The sequence below is a fragment of the Eriocheir sinensis genome, chromosome 15 (genome assembly GCF_024679095.1).
Source record: "Eriocheir sinensis breed Jianghai 21 chromosome 15, ASM2467909v1, whole genome shotgun sequence".
NCBI classification, from domain to species: Eukaryota; Metazoa; Arthropoda; class Malacostraca; order Decapoda; family Varunidae; genus Eriocheir; species Eriocheir sinensis.
Window position 1 is genome coordinate 18,760,261 of NC_066523.1, and position 15,329 is coordinate 18,775,589.

Genomic DNA, 15,329 nt, shown 5'->3' on the forward strand with positions numbered 1-15,329 from the left:
GTCTGGACGGCAAGCGGACTGCCACCGGTGACCGACAGATGATGGTTATCTGGTGAACGGCGACCGGGTAGCGAGAGGACGCCGTCTGGTTGCCGCCAGGTAGTAGGGGGTCGCTGATGTTCGCCGTTCACTTTGCATGTCATTGGCCGTGGTCGACGTCCGACTTTCCACTACTCGGCGAGTAGTGCGGCGACCGGTGGTAGGTCAAACCACCCTTGACCGGAAATTAGGTACATTTCTGAGCAGTGACGTCCCATGCCGCTCAGCCCGTCCAAGCTCCGTCCCGACTCAACCTGCTCCACAGGTCAAGCACACCTTACAGTACAGAGTGATTTTGTTTCTTTGGAATGGTAGGCCTCATCATTATTATGACCTACAATAATTTAGTTACAGTAATAGCAGAGGGACAGGGGCAGCATATCCCTTATTAAGCACCTAAAAAGAAAAAGAAAGACCCTAAATGGATGATCCGTAGGCTAAATCATGAGATTGGCCTAAAGAGAGGAATTTGTAGAAAAATAATGATGAAACCCACCTCAGGGAAGGGGTAGGCGGTGGCTGAGTGGTTAGCGTGGACGACTCGGGTTCGATATCCGCCGTTACCACCTGGGATTTTTCAGTCACCGCCGAGTGGCCTAAGACTACCCACATGCTGTCCCCATCAACCCGGACTCTAGAAGAAACCGTCCAAGTGAATCAAGAATGAGTTCGGGGGGGGGGGCACCATGAGCCAAGAATAAATGGCGCCACTACAAAAATTGCCTGCGCCATGACGGGCTTGGGCCGACCACCAGGCCCCTGAAGAAAGTCTACCGGCGATATAGGCGAAAACGTTAAAAAAAATGTTGAACTAGCCACATCGGTAAAGAAGAACACCCACCTGGCAAAATTTTTTTTATGAAATTAGGGTACCTAATGAGGCCAAGAGCGATCCCACGTTTTTTGTTTTTTTTTCAAATTGTACAGCACAAAAACAAGGTCAAGTCAAATGTTGAACAACTATTTCCTCTCAGTTTTTACACAGAAAAATCTACCATCAATTCTGGAGAGAGTTCAGGTATATGAGGGCGAAGATAACGACAAATTGAGGGATGTGATCATCACTATGCAGGTAGTCCAGGATGAGATTGGTAGGTTGAGGAAAAACAAATCGCCAAGTCCAGACGAAATATTTCCACGGTTTCTGAAGGAATGTAGGGAGGTCTTTAGGAGTCCACTAACCGTTATCTTCAAGATATCAGTAAATTTTAATTATGCGACCAGCCTATGGAAAATGGCTAATGTGACGCCGATTTTCAAAAAGGAACACAAGTCAGTCACCTCAAATTATCGCCCAATTAGCTTAACATCAGTTGTAGGCAAGATTCTGAAGTCATTTATAGCCAAGAGTATTCGGGACCACCTAGAAAAGAATAGGTTAATTCATGACTCGCTGCATAGGTTCACGAAGGATAGGTCATGCCTTACCAACCTGTTGCCCTTCTACACTAAAGTAATTGAGGCAGTAGATAGATAGACATATTTCCGTTTTGGAGGAAGGACTCCCTCCCCACTTTTTATTTCATTTTTGAAGGGAGGCCTCCCTCCCCTCTTTTTATTTCCGTTTTGGAGGGAGGCCTTCCCCTATTTATGTATGTGTATGTATGTGTGTGTCTATATATATATATATATATATATATATATATATATATATATATATATATATATATATATATATCTTTATATATATATATATATATATATATATATATATTTTTTTTTTTTACAGCAAAGGAGACAGCTCAAGGGCACAAAAAAGTAAACATTAATAAAAAAAAAAAGCCCGCTACTCACTGCTCCTAAAAAGAATCCAAAGAGGTGGCCGAAAGATAAGTCAGTTTCGGGAGGAGAGGTGTCCTGATACCCTCCTCTTGAAAGAGTTCAAGTCGTAGGCAGGAGGAAATACAGATGAAGGAAGATTGTTCCAGAGTTTACCAGCGTGAGGGATGAAAGAGTGAAGATGCTGGTTAACTCTTACATAAGGGGTTTGGACAGTATAGGGATGAGCATGAGTAGAAAGTCGAGTGCAGCGGGGCGGGAGGGGGAGGCATGCAGTTAGCAAGTTCAGAAGAGCAGTCAGCGTGGAAATATCGATAGAAGATAGAAAGAGAGGCAACATTGCGGCAGAATTTAAGAGGTGAAGACTATCAGTATGAGGAGGAGAGCTGATGAGACGAAGAGCCTTTGCCTCCACTCTGTCCAGAAGAGCTGTGTGAGGGAGCCCCCACACATGAGATGCATACTCCATACGAGGGCGGACAAGGCCCCTGTATATGGACAGCAACTGTGCAGGGGAGAAGAACTGGCGGAGACGGTACAGAACGCCCAGCCTCGAGGAAGCTGATTTAGTAAGAGATGAGATATGAAGTTTCCAGTTGAGATTTTGAGTTAAGGATAGACCGAGGATGTTTAGTGTTGAGGAAGGTGATAGCTGGGTGTTGTCAAAGAATAGGGATAGTTGTTTGGAAGATTGTGTCGAGTGGATAGGTGGAGAAACTGTGTTTTGAGGCGTTGAAGGACACCAGGTTCTTCTTGCCCCAATCGGAAATAATAGTAAGGTCTGAGGCTAAGCGTTCTGCAGCCTCCAGCCTTGAGTCGTTAAGTTCCTGAAGGGTGGGTCTTCTATTAAAAGAAGTTGAATAATGCAGAGTGGAATCATCGGCGTAGGAATGGATAGGACAGTTCGTTTTGGAAAGAAGATCATCAATGAACAACAGAAAAGAGTGGGAGATAGGACAGAACCCTGTGGGACACCACTGTTAATAGATTTAGGGAAGAACAGTGACCGTCTACCACGGCAGAAATAGAACGGTCAGAAAGGAAACTGGAGATAAAGGTACAGAGAGAAGGATAGAAACCGTAGGAGGGTAGTTTAGAAAGCAAAGATTTGTGCCAGACCCTATCAAAAGCTTTTGATATGTCCAGCGCAATAGCAAAAGTTTCACCGAAACGGCTAAGAGAGGATGACCAAGAGTCAGTTAAGAAGGCTAGGAGATCACCAGTAGAACGCCCCTTGCGGAACCCATACTGGCGATCAGATAGAAGGTCAGAAGTGGAAAGGTGCTTTTGAATCTTACGGTTAAGGATTGATTCAAAAGCTTTAGATAGACAAGAAAGTAAAGCAATAGGACGGTAGTTTGAGGGATTGGAGCGGTCACCCTTCTTAGGTACAGGCTGTGTGAAGGCATACTTCCAGCAAGAAGGAAAGGTAGATGTTGACAGGCAGAGGCGAAAGAGTTTGACCAGGCAGGGTGACAGCACGGAGGCACAGTTTTTAAGGACAATAGGAGGCACTCCATCAGGTCCATAAGCCTTCTGAGGATTGAGGCCAGAGAGGGCATAGAAAACATCATTTTGAAGAATCTTTATAACAGGCATAAAGGAGTCAGAGGGGGGATGAGTAGGAGGAATATGCCCAGAATCGTCCAGAGTGGAGTTTTAGAAAAGTTTGAGAGAAGAGTTCAGCCTTAGAGATAGATGAGACGGCAGTGTTGCCGTCAGGACTGAGGAGTGGAGGGAAAGATGAAGAAGTGAAGTTGGAGGAGATGTTTTGGCTAGATGCCAGAAGTCACGGGAAGAGTTAGAGAAAGCAAGGTTTTGACATTTTCTATTAATGAAAGAATTTTGGTTAGTCGGAGAATAGATTTGGCACGATTTCGGGCAGAAATGTAAAGTTCATAATTAGCATTAGTTTGAAGGCTCTGGTATCTTTTGTGAGCTACCTCTATCATTGACAGCACGAGAACAAGCGTGATTAAACCAAGGCTTTTAGCGTGAGGAGTAGAGAAAGAACGAGGAATGTATGCCCATTCCAGAGACAATCACCTCTGTGATGCGCTGAGCACACACAGAGGGTCTCTATCCTGGAAGCAATAATCATTCCACGGAAATCGGAAAAGTACATCCTCAGGTCGTCCCACCGAGCTGAAGCAAAATGCCAGAAGCATCGCCTCTTCGGTGGGTCCAGAGGATGTACAGGAGCGATAGGACAGGATGCAGAAATAAGATTGTGATCGGAGGAGCCCAACGGAGAGAACAGTTTGACAGAATAAGCAGAAGGGTTTGAGGTAAGGAAGAGGTCTAGAATGTTGGGCCGATCTCCAAGACGGTCAGGAATACGTGTAGGGTGCTGGACCAACTGCTCTAGGTCGTTGAGGATAGCAAAGTTGTAGGCTTGTTCACCAGGATGGTCAGTGAAAGAGGATGAAAGCCAAAGCTGGTGGTGAACATTGAAATCTCCTAGGATGGAGATTTCAGCGAAGGAGAGTGGGTCAAGATGTGCTCCACTTTAGAATTCAAATAGTCAAGGAATTTTACATAGTTGGTAGAGTTAGGTGAGAGATAAACAGCACAGATGTATTTAGTAATAGAATGACAGTGAAGTCTTAACCAGATGGTGGAAAATTCAGAAGAGTCAAGGTCGTGGGCACGAGAGCAAGTGATGTCGTTGCGCACGTAGGCGCAACATCCAGCTTTGGATTGAAATTTAGGATAGAGATAGTAGGAGGAACAGAGTAAAGATTGCTGTCAGTAGCCTCAGAAACCTGTGTTTCCGTAAGGAAGAGAAGGTGAGGTTTAGAGGAGGAGAGATGATGTTCCACAGAATGAAAATTAGAGCGAAGATCGCGAATTTTGCAGAAATTGAGAAGAAAGAGGTTCGAGGAGTTATCAAGACACCTCTCAGCTCGGCAGCCAGAAGGAGTCCTCCTGGGGAATTTGTGGTCCCCCAGGCAGGGGATATATATATATATATATATATATATATATATATATATATATATATATATATATATATATATATATATATATATCATATCATATCATATCTCCAATACATAAAAATCTATCACGTCACAATTCCTACTCCGAGAAAGGCATCGAGTCACAATTCCTACAGGGTTCCAGGCATATTTTCCTATTCCAAGAAAGGCAGCGAGTTCGAGTAAAGTCTTGTTTGACCCGAAATTCGGACCATGAGTCAAGTCCACAAAGGGAGAAATGTTTATTCTTGCTCCATTCTTGTTTCCATTCGTGTGGCAGGGATGGGCGGCACCAGATTTCCCCCCAACTAAGGAGAGATGGCATTTTGGGGGCCTTGTTTTTCACTGCGGTTATTCTGGTTATCGTGGCCCATTATAACTTGTTTTACGGTTTCATTTTATATTCGTATGCTGATAAAGAGAAAAAAATCCCACATTAATACTCTCCACTGTTTTGTACTCTTTGTTGCATTCGTTTGCACTTCACTTTCGAACTTACCACTTGATCACAGAATTGTGGGAAAAATGACAGTATATAGATGTAAGAGTTATCCCGGAGGCGCCGTTTTGTGTGGGAGATGTGCTGGGTAATCATTTTTTGTATAGGAAGTGTGCTGGATACTTGTTTTTGTGTGGGAAATATGACGGACTATGTGAAGGAAATATGGCAGTACTCCAACTTCTGTAGTTGTGTAAGAGATATGACTACGCCCCTTGTGGTGGTTGTGGTGGTGGTGGTGGTGGAAGTAGTAGTAGTAGTAGTAGTAGTAGTAGTAGTAGTAGTAGTAGTAGTAGTAGGAGGAGGAGGAGGAGAAGGAATAGTAGTAGTAGTAGTAGTAGTAGTAGTAGTAGTAGTAGTAGTAGTAGTAGTAGTAGTAGTAGTAGTAGTAGTAGTAGTAGTAGTAGTAGTAGCAGCAGCAGCAGCAGCAGCAGCAGCAGCAGCAGCAGCAGCAGCAGCAGCAGCAGCAGCAGCAGCAGCAGCAGCAGTAGTAGTAGTAACAGCCGCAGTAGTAGTAACGTAGTAAAACTTTTAAGTTACTCAAGCCAATTTCTTTCTCTTTTATAAAGCTGTTTTCTTCGAATATTTTATTATGGGTCCCTAAAGTATTTTTAACAACCGCTTAAAATCTGATGTGAATTTCAACATATGTTTCTGGTACATATGTGCTGGGTTATTTAATAAACGAAGACAGCTCTGCTGCATGTATCTATGTTGACCGATGATATGAGGAGCGATCTGAAAAAAAAAAAGAATCACGGCTGCTTAACGTATCCTAAGGGAGAGCAACCCATCCCGCTGCAATAGTAACAAAGCGCTACTACACCAGTAAACCAACCCCATTGAAGTTGTAGTAAAACTTTCCCAAGTTGGCTACGGTGAGGGGGAGTGGGGGAGATAGCAGTTGAGAGCCGCGCCTGTTTCGAAATGATGTGGTCCAAATTTCTATAACATTAAAAGTTTCAATATGTTTACTGTCTCGAAAGAAGAGCTGCTCGTGATGCATCATTGTGGAAACTGCTCTATGTAATTTACCTAACAAAGAATAAAATTTGGAAAAACAAATAATAACTACCAGAGGTGGGGAAAAATGAAAATATATTGATAAAGTGTTGAAATGCTATTCAAGCAGGAGGATCAGTCGTTGTTACCGATGTTCAAGTAAAGAACCAAAAGAATATGCGATTTTGTGCAATTTGAAAGATGTTTGATGGAAATAAACAAAATCTTCAGGTCAATATCATGGGTGTGCTGAAAGTCTACAGTGCCGAGTCAATACCTGAGAGGTTGGAAAACCCAAAGTTTCCTAAAATTTCAATAATGGTTATATATTATTATATGTCCCTAATGTGTCTGTCTGATTACTTCTCTGCTAGATTAACATCAGCCATCATAACGAATGGTCTATTATTAGATTTTGTTCGTGATCATTTAGACACCATTGACAACAATATGGGTCCATGAGAAGTAGATCATTACTATTTTTTGTCATTCATCATTCTATATAGTTTGCAATGAGGTAGACTGTGACAAAAAAAATGTAAAGTTTAGAAATTACTTGAAAGGGTGCCTCACTAAAATGTTTAAAACACTTAAAGTCCATTAGAATGAATGAATAAATAGGAGGTGGATTAAAATATGGAATCGTGATATAGAAGGCTCAGGGAAACGGTCATTGTTTCCCTCATCTAGTTCCATCACCAAGAGATGGAACCATGTGGTGTGGGCAACATCTTTTCACCACCAAGTATTGTGAGTGGGACGGTTCCAATTACAATGGATGTGAGTTATGCGTAACATTTGAACACTAGGTGAGGATGGCGACACTGTTGCCAGTCTGAATAGGTGACAACTTCCTATTACTAAGTGGTTTGATTGACACTAATGCATTACATAAAGAATGTTGAAGAACTTTCTTACAATGCGAGCGGAGCGGAAGTGCTTTCTTCCCGTGTGATTTCAGAGGTACTCCATTATGACCACGTGGTTTGGTTGGCAAGGCCGAAAGCGGGCCAGTCGGCGGGGATGGCAGAAGTACCTAACTGTGCCGCAACGTGCAGCTCTGCAGGTCTTCCTCCCCTTGACCTCCCACGTCCAGGAAGGAGTAGGTCGCCAGACATTGTGGCACCAACACCCGTCAGTCCTGCCTTCACCCCACCAGGACTCCCACGGCGAAGGGCATGTGTGTGTGTGTGTGTGTGTGTGTGTGTGTGTGTGTGTGTGTGTGTGTGTGTGTTGCAACGCCACTACAGTTTCCATGAAGGCTTTCAAGTAGAGAAGAGTTTAGTTCTTGAAGGGTAAATACGAGCTGGGATTACAATATTGGGCAAGAATCTCTCTCTCTCTCTCTCTCTCTCTCTCTCTCTCTCTCTCTCTCTCTCTCTCTCTCTCTCTCTCTCTCTCTCTCTCTCTCTCTCTCTCTCTCTCTCTCTCTCTCTCTCTCTCTCTTACACACACACACACACACACACACACACACACACACACACACCTATACTAAGATAACAGTGAAAGTACACAGGTCTGTTGGTCTGATCACCTTACACTGAACGAGAAAATGTGTGCGTGCATGTGTGTGTGTGTGTGTGTGTGTGTGTGTGTGTGTGTGTGTAATTCACCACGGCCTGATCACGGCCTGATCACGATTTGGACTCGCCAGCAGATACCCTTACGACGTGAGCAAGTGCTCATTATTGTCGATCTCTGGGTACTGCCAGGTCCTCACACACCACACACCCCATCCCCCTTGCTCAAGGGGGGACAGTAACCACTCCTAGTCAACGGAAAGAGTCCGGCCTGAGCGGGGCTCGAACCGCCGCCTATTTGGCCGTGAAGCCTTACAGCGCGGCGCTCTAACGGTCTAACTCTAACCAATTGAGCTACCGGAGTGTGTGTGTGTGTGTGTGTGTGTGTGTGTGTGTGTGTGTGTGTGTGTGTAATGCAGTTGGCGTAGAGATGTTGAGAGGAGGTTGAAAGGAAAAGGCAAGGACTCTGCCAATACTATTCCCCAAGGCCAAATGGCCAAGGAATTTAGGAAGTGAAGAAAAGTGAAGTGAGGAATTGAGGATTACGGAAGAGAGAAAAAGCAAGGATGAGGAGTAGAAAAAAGAGGAGGAGGAGGAGGAGGAGAGAGAGGAGAACAAGGAGACAATACTCGGGAATTCTTGTGACGACGCAGCAACCTCCCCGAAACGCAGTGACGTCACACATAGGCAAAACTCCAGTTTTTCCTCACGAGTCTTACTCAGTGGGAGAAGGGGAGTTACATCAGGAGACGGGGAAGGAGGAGGGGCAGGGGATGTTATGGGAGGGGGAGTGGAAGGAGGACAGGAATGAGGGGCTACAGAAGGTGTGGAAGGAGGGGCAGGAGTGTCACATGTGTGCTTAAAAAGAGTAACGAAAGAAATATAATTAAAGGATTTATTATTCAACTCTTAATTAGGAGAGAGAGAGAGAGAGAGAGAGAGAGAGAGAGAGAGAGAGAGAGAGAGAGAGAGAGAGAGAGAGAGAGAGAGAGATATTGTGTGTACATGAGGTAAGAAGAAAGGTTGCGGCCCACTTGTTTGGCACAATCTTGTGTAGTAATGTCAGCAAAATGGCATATATCCACTTTTCTCAGTGTGTGTGTGTGTGTGTGTGTGTGTGTGTGTGTGTGTGTGTGTGTGTGTGTGTGTGTGTGTGTGTACGCTCGTGAGTTGGTTGGTTATGTGCGCGTGGAGGGGGTGTAGGCTGTGCTATTTAATGTAAATAACCTTGCCCGTGGAGTGTGTGTGTGTGTGTGTGTGTGTGTGTGTGTGTGTGTGTGTGTGTGTGTGTGTGTGTGTGTGTGAACAATTAAGTGTGTGCGTGGTGAAGTGCATGTACACGCTTTGGGAGGGGCATACCCATGGTCAAGGGGCAGCCCGTCTCGGGCAAAGATAACGGAGATTGCTGAGTAAACAGTTTAGCTCGTGCGAAAACTGAGCCCGCCAGGGGTGGGACGGCGGGGACACAGGGTTTTGTAATCCTGTGTGTGTATGTGTGGGTATTTGTGTGTGAGAGAATAAACCTATGTACGTACAATGATACACGTATGAATTGTTACATGATCTGCCAGTTTTTACATCACTTTGGAAATAATTAAATCTGCCAACTATCAAATTGTCTTTATATAGTTAACAATATTTTTCTATAAGCAGTTTTTCGTGAAAAATAATTAATTAGAATTTTAAGTAATAAGATGAAATGTTCGTAGGTGGGTTGCCAATAGTCTTTTTCACGGTAGATATGGTGTGCCAGGTAGGTAACCAGAGGTAGCTTTAATCACTGAGCACTGACCTACTCTTACTCAACATGTCTAGTCAAGTTACCGAAGGCAGGGTAAGAGTTAGATAACGCGTTATTCGATCATTCTATTTAGTGAATGTAGAGCGCAACCTAACGACCTATTTGATTTGTACACATTTTTGAGACTACGATGGATCCTTTTCGGAAGTGTTCTTTACATGTGTGGTACACAATGAATTGCCGTGCACCGTGCGGGCCATGATAGACTTTTGTAGTTTTCCCGTCCTTTGATATTCAACAAGTAGCCGCCACACTACTTTTGAGTCAAGCCTCCCGTGCACGTGTCCGGCGAAGTCGCTAGGTAGTGTGAGGCTGTTGCTGCGTGGGGCGTGGGCGGCAGCGCGGCGAGGAGTGAGGCAGATTAATGGCTTCTTAATGTGCGTGCGGTGATTCATGCGTGCAGTGCTTGGCGATAGAACGGCTATTTGTGCTCCTCAATGAGCTTGTGGATGTGTGCGCGAGAGTGATGGGCCGATGAAGAGGATATTGATTAGGAGGGGGGAGAGAGAGAGAGAGAGAGAGAGAGAGAGAGAGAGAGAGAGAATTTGAATATATGATTGGACCACACATACCGCACCATATGGTACAGACTAGTTGGTACGTTCTCATACTTAAAGAAAACTATAACAAAAGGTGACATAGGCATTCCTGCTTCAGCGATTATCAAGGCGGAAAAAGTGACAGTCGAGTTTATTTTCAAATGAACCAATCGTGTTGCACTGAACTTTAAAGGTGGAAACTCATTTTATTTTCGTGCAACAACTTTGTTTTCTGAATTAATTTGTGTAGACCAAAAAGTTTAGAGCAACTATTTATTGTTTGTGACATATTCCCATCGAAGGAGACGTTTTTTCAAGAGACAACCTGCTCATATAAACCCGTATTCGTATTATCTGTTGCGCAGGGATGATACTGTTTATGCCTTACCTGGAGCACTTTTAAATTTAGACGTCTTTCGCATATATACGGCAAGAATATCAAAACTGTAATACCCACTTTAAATGAGATGTCACGAAACTTTTGTATAGCGTTAATATTAAATGTTTATTCTTGGATAAAAAATCTTAGTACATTATCTTTTTTTTTACTGTGAATGAACTAATTGTGAAAGCATTTTTTTGCCATTAAGTTGCTGCTTGAAAGAAAATGTTAGGCGGCATTCAGGTGTACCCGTTTCCATCTCGGTTTTAGATTTGTTTTTATTCATAATCACAAGAAAATTTTTTTTGAATTCATATCTGTAAATTCTTTTAATATTTAAGCTTATAAGCTAGTGAGCAATTATTAGGACGAAAAAGTTTCGTTTCGTAAACCTTTCCTCGTAAGATTTCTGAAGAAAAGATTAGATATTTTTCGTTCCATTATGCTTACGAAACGGCTTCTCAGCTGCAACGTATTTAGTGGTAAGAAAAAAATTACATCGCGCATCACAAGTAAGGTCTTACTAAGCTGTTCGAAAAGGGAACTTTCTTTACTAACTCTCGATTTCTTGTTATACTCCACATCCAATATGTTTACTACCTTCCTCTTTATTTCAGAGGAAAAAAAGAGATCTGATTGGAATAATGTGACAACAAATCAGGCAAGCTGCACGGTATTATGTTTTCCAATCCGCCCTGGCAGGCTGTAACCATACATATGTACACACAGCGTCTGATGCGCCTAGTCTATTATTTTGGCCTCCACCTCTGCTTCCCCAGCTGTCTCCCCTTGTCTGGCTGACGGGCCTGGCAGTACGTGCCGACAATCAAGTAGAGGCCCACCGCAGCGCCCTAATAATTGGCCACTTGAATGGCTTATCGTTGCTCCTAATAGGGGAGCGTAAGGGGCGTGGGCTGCTGCCCAAGGGGCTGCCGCAGCTGGGTGAAACGAGGCAGCTCCACGCTACTTCACGGACCACAGGGGGCCAACGCCACTTCCGTAAACGAGGGAGATAAATACATGATGCAATTTTTGGATCTTATTAAGTATGCCAAACCCACATAAAAACAGGTATTGAAACAGAACAAAATATATTGTCGATTCCAAATGCAGATAAATACTTCCGACTTAAGGATAAGATCGTATAAAAGTTAACACGAGTGCTTTTATAATCATAAAAATATGAATGAGGGAAATACATCTAAATCAATAAAACGTGGACACAGAGATATTGCTGTACTTCATTTCGGCTGGCAGTCATTGTGTGTGTATGTGTGTGTGTGTGTGTGTGTGTGTGTGTGTGTGTGTGTGTGTGTGTGTGTGTGTGTGTGTGTGTGTGTGTGTGTGTGTGTGTCCCGGCAGTAACGTAAGATGAAATTGAAAAAAGCTATGAAAAATACAGGAGGGACAGACCCCGAGGAAAATGATATTACAGTTAGGTTTACATCGAACAAATACTAATTCAAGAAGAAACTCTAAAAACGGAACTAACAACTAACAGGATGAACTCTTTTACTTGAACCCGAAATAAAAAGACCTATGAGGCGAGCTGGAGTGACTTCGAAAACGATGTAATATATTGAGGAGCTCTCTAACGGTGTGCTTTAGGGTAAGTGTTTCCAATTGGTGTGTCCTTCCCGTCATGACACAAGAGTCAGAGACATAGGCACTGACCAAATCTCTGACCCAGTGGGTAGTGCCAGAAGAGGGATTTTGCGATCAGTGCTGGGTATAACTTAATGGAAAATGGATAAAATGCAAATATATATGAAAACAGACCACAGTACATAATAACAGCCATTAAGAAATGGGAATAGCAAGACACATAGCTATATACATACGTGTGTGTGTGTGTGTGTGTGTGTGTGTGTGTGTGTGTGTGTGTGTGTGTGTGTGTGTGTGTGTGTGTGTGTGTCTTGTGTGTGTGTGTGTGTGTGTGTGTGTGTGTGTGTGTGTGTGTGTGTGTGTGTGTGTGTGTGTGTGTGTGTGTGTGTGTGTGTGTGTGTGTGTGTATACCAATTTATTTATGTTTACATTTGACATGAATGGGGATGAGCAGTCTTGAAAAGTGGTATGAAAGTAATACAGAGGAAGATGGATAAATGTCATGGGCCTAACCAACAACTTATGCACACGCTCTCTCTCTCTCTCTCTCTCTCTCTCTCTCTCTCACACACACACACACACACACACACACACACACACACACACACACACACACACACACACACACACATATATATATATATATATATATATATATATATATATATATATATATATATATATATATATATATATATATATATATATATATATATATAAATGCAGTGAGCATTGATTTTGTGACACTCTGAGGGCACGCGGTGTAAGGTAGCCTGGCCACGCAGACTTTTGTCGCATCTATCCTGTTCCCTAGAATGTGTTCTCATCGGCACCAACCCTTAGAATATTTTCTCAATGGAACCAAACTCTTGCCAGTTTATGCGAAGGAACGTGGTGACAGGAAACGGTCCTCAGAGACACCTTTAATCACACTGAAATTGCTAAACCTGAGGCTGTGCAACTCTGCAAGGATCAGGCTGTCAACTGCTGCTTTGAAGAGGGCAGACCGGTTCTATAGGCGGCACTCTTCGCATAAAACATGAATGAGCGACAAGTTTCCGCAGCGCCGTCATGGCTAAAATGGAATATCAGGCATCACGCAAGCTAACTCCTTCCCCTCGTATTCTTTGTCTGCATATTCTTCTATCGAAATATTGTTGTATTCGTAAATCACCGCAGTGTTTTGGAATCCTGCGCTTCCTGTTTTCTTGCTGCTGAGGGAAGGCTCTTCTGACGTCAATGGCGGCTCCGCACCCGTCATCGGAAACAACATGAGGTCGGGTCGCAGCAAAAGATATTACAGAGGGAAAGGCGGGAGTTAGGGTGAGTCTTCACGTAGCACCCAAGGCCGTTGAAAGACGTTAGTAAAGTCCAAAGGGAGGTGAATGACCCAGACCAAGACATTCGACCCACGCCTCTTCCGGACCGCCCGCATGGAACGCTCAGAACAGACCGGCGACTCACCAGACCAGTGGATGGCTCGGGCTGGGATCCTGCCCTCGCAAAATGGTAATAAAGTAGATATTTCGACGGAGTGAATATATACCTAGTCATATTTTTCACCTATTGAGGAATTAGAAGTGACGAGGTAATATACATAAGCATTTTTTTTTATATAGAATCCAGACTCACTTACTGCCCATTTTGATCTAGTCACTGATTTATTGCTTGTTTTAAAGAAGCAAAAATCGATGAAATATATGTAAGGCTTTGCCATCAGTATAATTGAAACTGACATTGCGATCCATTGAGATGAGTTAAGTGCTGCAATGACTTTAGTACAGGGGAGTACAGGTAGTTAGAGGAGGCGGAGGCCGGTGGCTTAGTGGTCAGCGTGTGGGCGCGGTGTCGTGGAGGACCCGGCTTCAAGTTACGCCCGCTGCAACAAACTGACAATTTTCAGTCATCGCCGAGTGTCCTAAAACTACCCAACTATCAACTTGGACTCTAGCGAAACTCCCTAAAGGGGATTAAGTGGAGCTCCAGGGAGGATGGGGCCGGCCAAAAAGCCTCATCATGAAAGACTACCGGTACTCTGGGCAAAATGTAAAAAAAAAAATAAAAATAAATAAAAACATGTATAAGTAATACTAATAGTAAAAGATGCTCAAATAACAGTTCTTATGCGCAGCAAATGAGGCAAAAAAGGGTAAAACAGACCTCTCCCCCACACGACAATAGTGCACGCAAATCGCCGCTCTATCAAAAAAAAAAAAAAATAATAATAATAAATAAATAAATAAATAAAGTGTGTGTGTGTGTGTGTGTGTGTGTGTGTGTGTGTGTGTGTGTGTGTGTGTGTGTGTGTGTGTGTGTGTGTGTGTGTGTGCGCGCGCGTGCGTGCGTGTGTAGCAGGTACCCTCCCGACATGAGCAAATGCTCTTTATCGTCGATCTATGGGTACTGCCAGGACCTCACACACCACACACCCCATCCAAGGCCTTCTCCTTTTAGAAGGCCTTGCCCCATCCCCCTTGCTCAAGGGGGGACAGTAATCACTCCTAGTCAACGGAAAGAATCCGGCCTGAGCGGGCTCGAACTATCGCGCTGTCAAACCGTGAAGCCTGGCAGCGCAGCGCTCTACCAGTTGCGCAACGGAATGGTGAATATGTGTGTGTGTGTATGTGTGTGTGTGTGTGTGTGTGTGTGTGTGTGTGTGTGTGTGTGTGTGTGTGTGTGTGTGTGTGTGTGTGTGTGTGTGTGTTGATTTATTTTTCTGTTGATATACGAAATGAATGGGGACCAACCGTCTTGAAAAGTGATAAGAAAGTAATAAGCAGAGGAAGAAGTATAAATCTCATGGACATACGAACAACTTGCGCACACACACACACACACACACACACACACACACACACACACACACACACACACACACACACACACACATATTTATATTTACCTGTTTCTGGAGCACCACCTTGGCACAGTGAACAGGCTTGCTTGCTGCAACGATCTAGTAGGGTCAAGGCAGACATGTGCAGTCACACCTGAAGCTTGCTCCACCCACCACAACGCCATGAACCAGCAGGGGGTGGGATTCTGACTGGCCACCTCCGCAAATGACCAGAAATTTAAAAGAACGGACGAAAATATTTAGCAGCGAAGGAGTACCTGATTACGGTGGCGATCGGGCACATTCCGCAGCAAGAAATGTAAAGTATATCCTGGGTAATGGA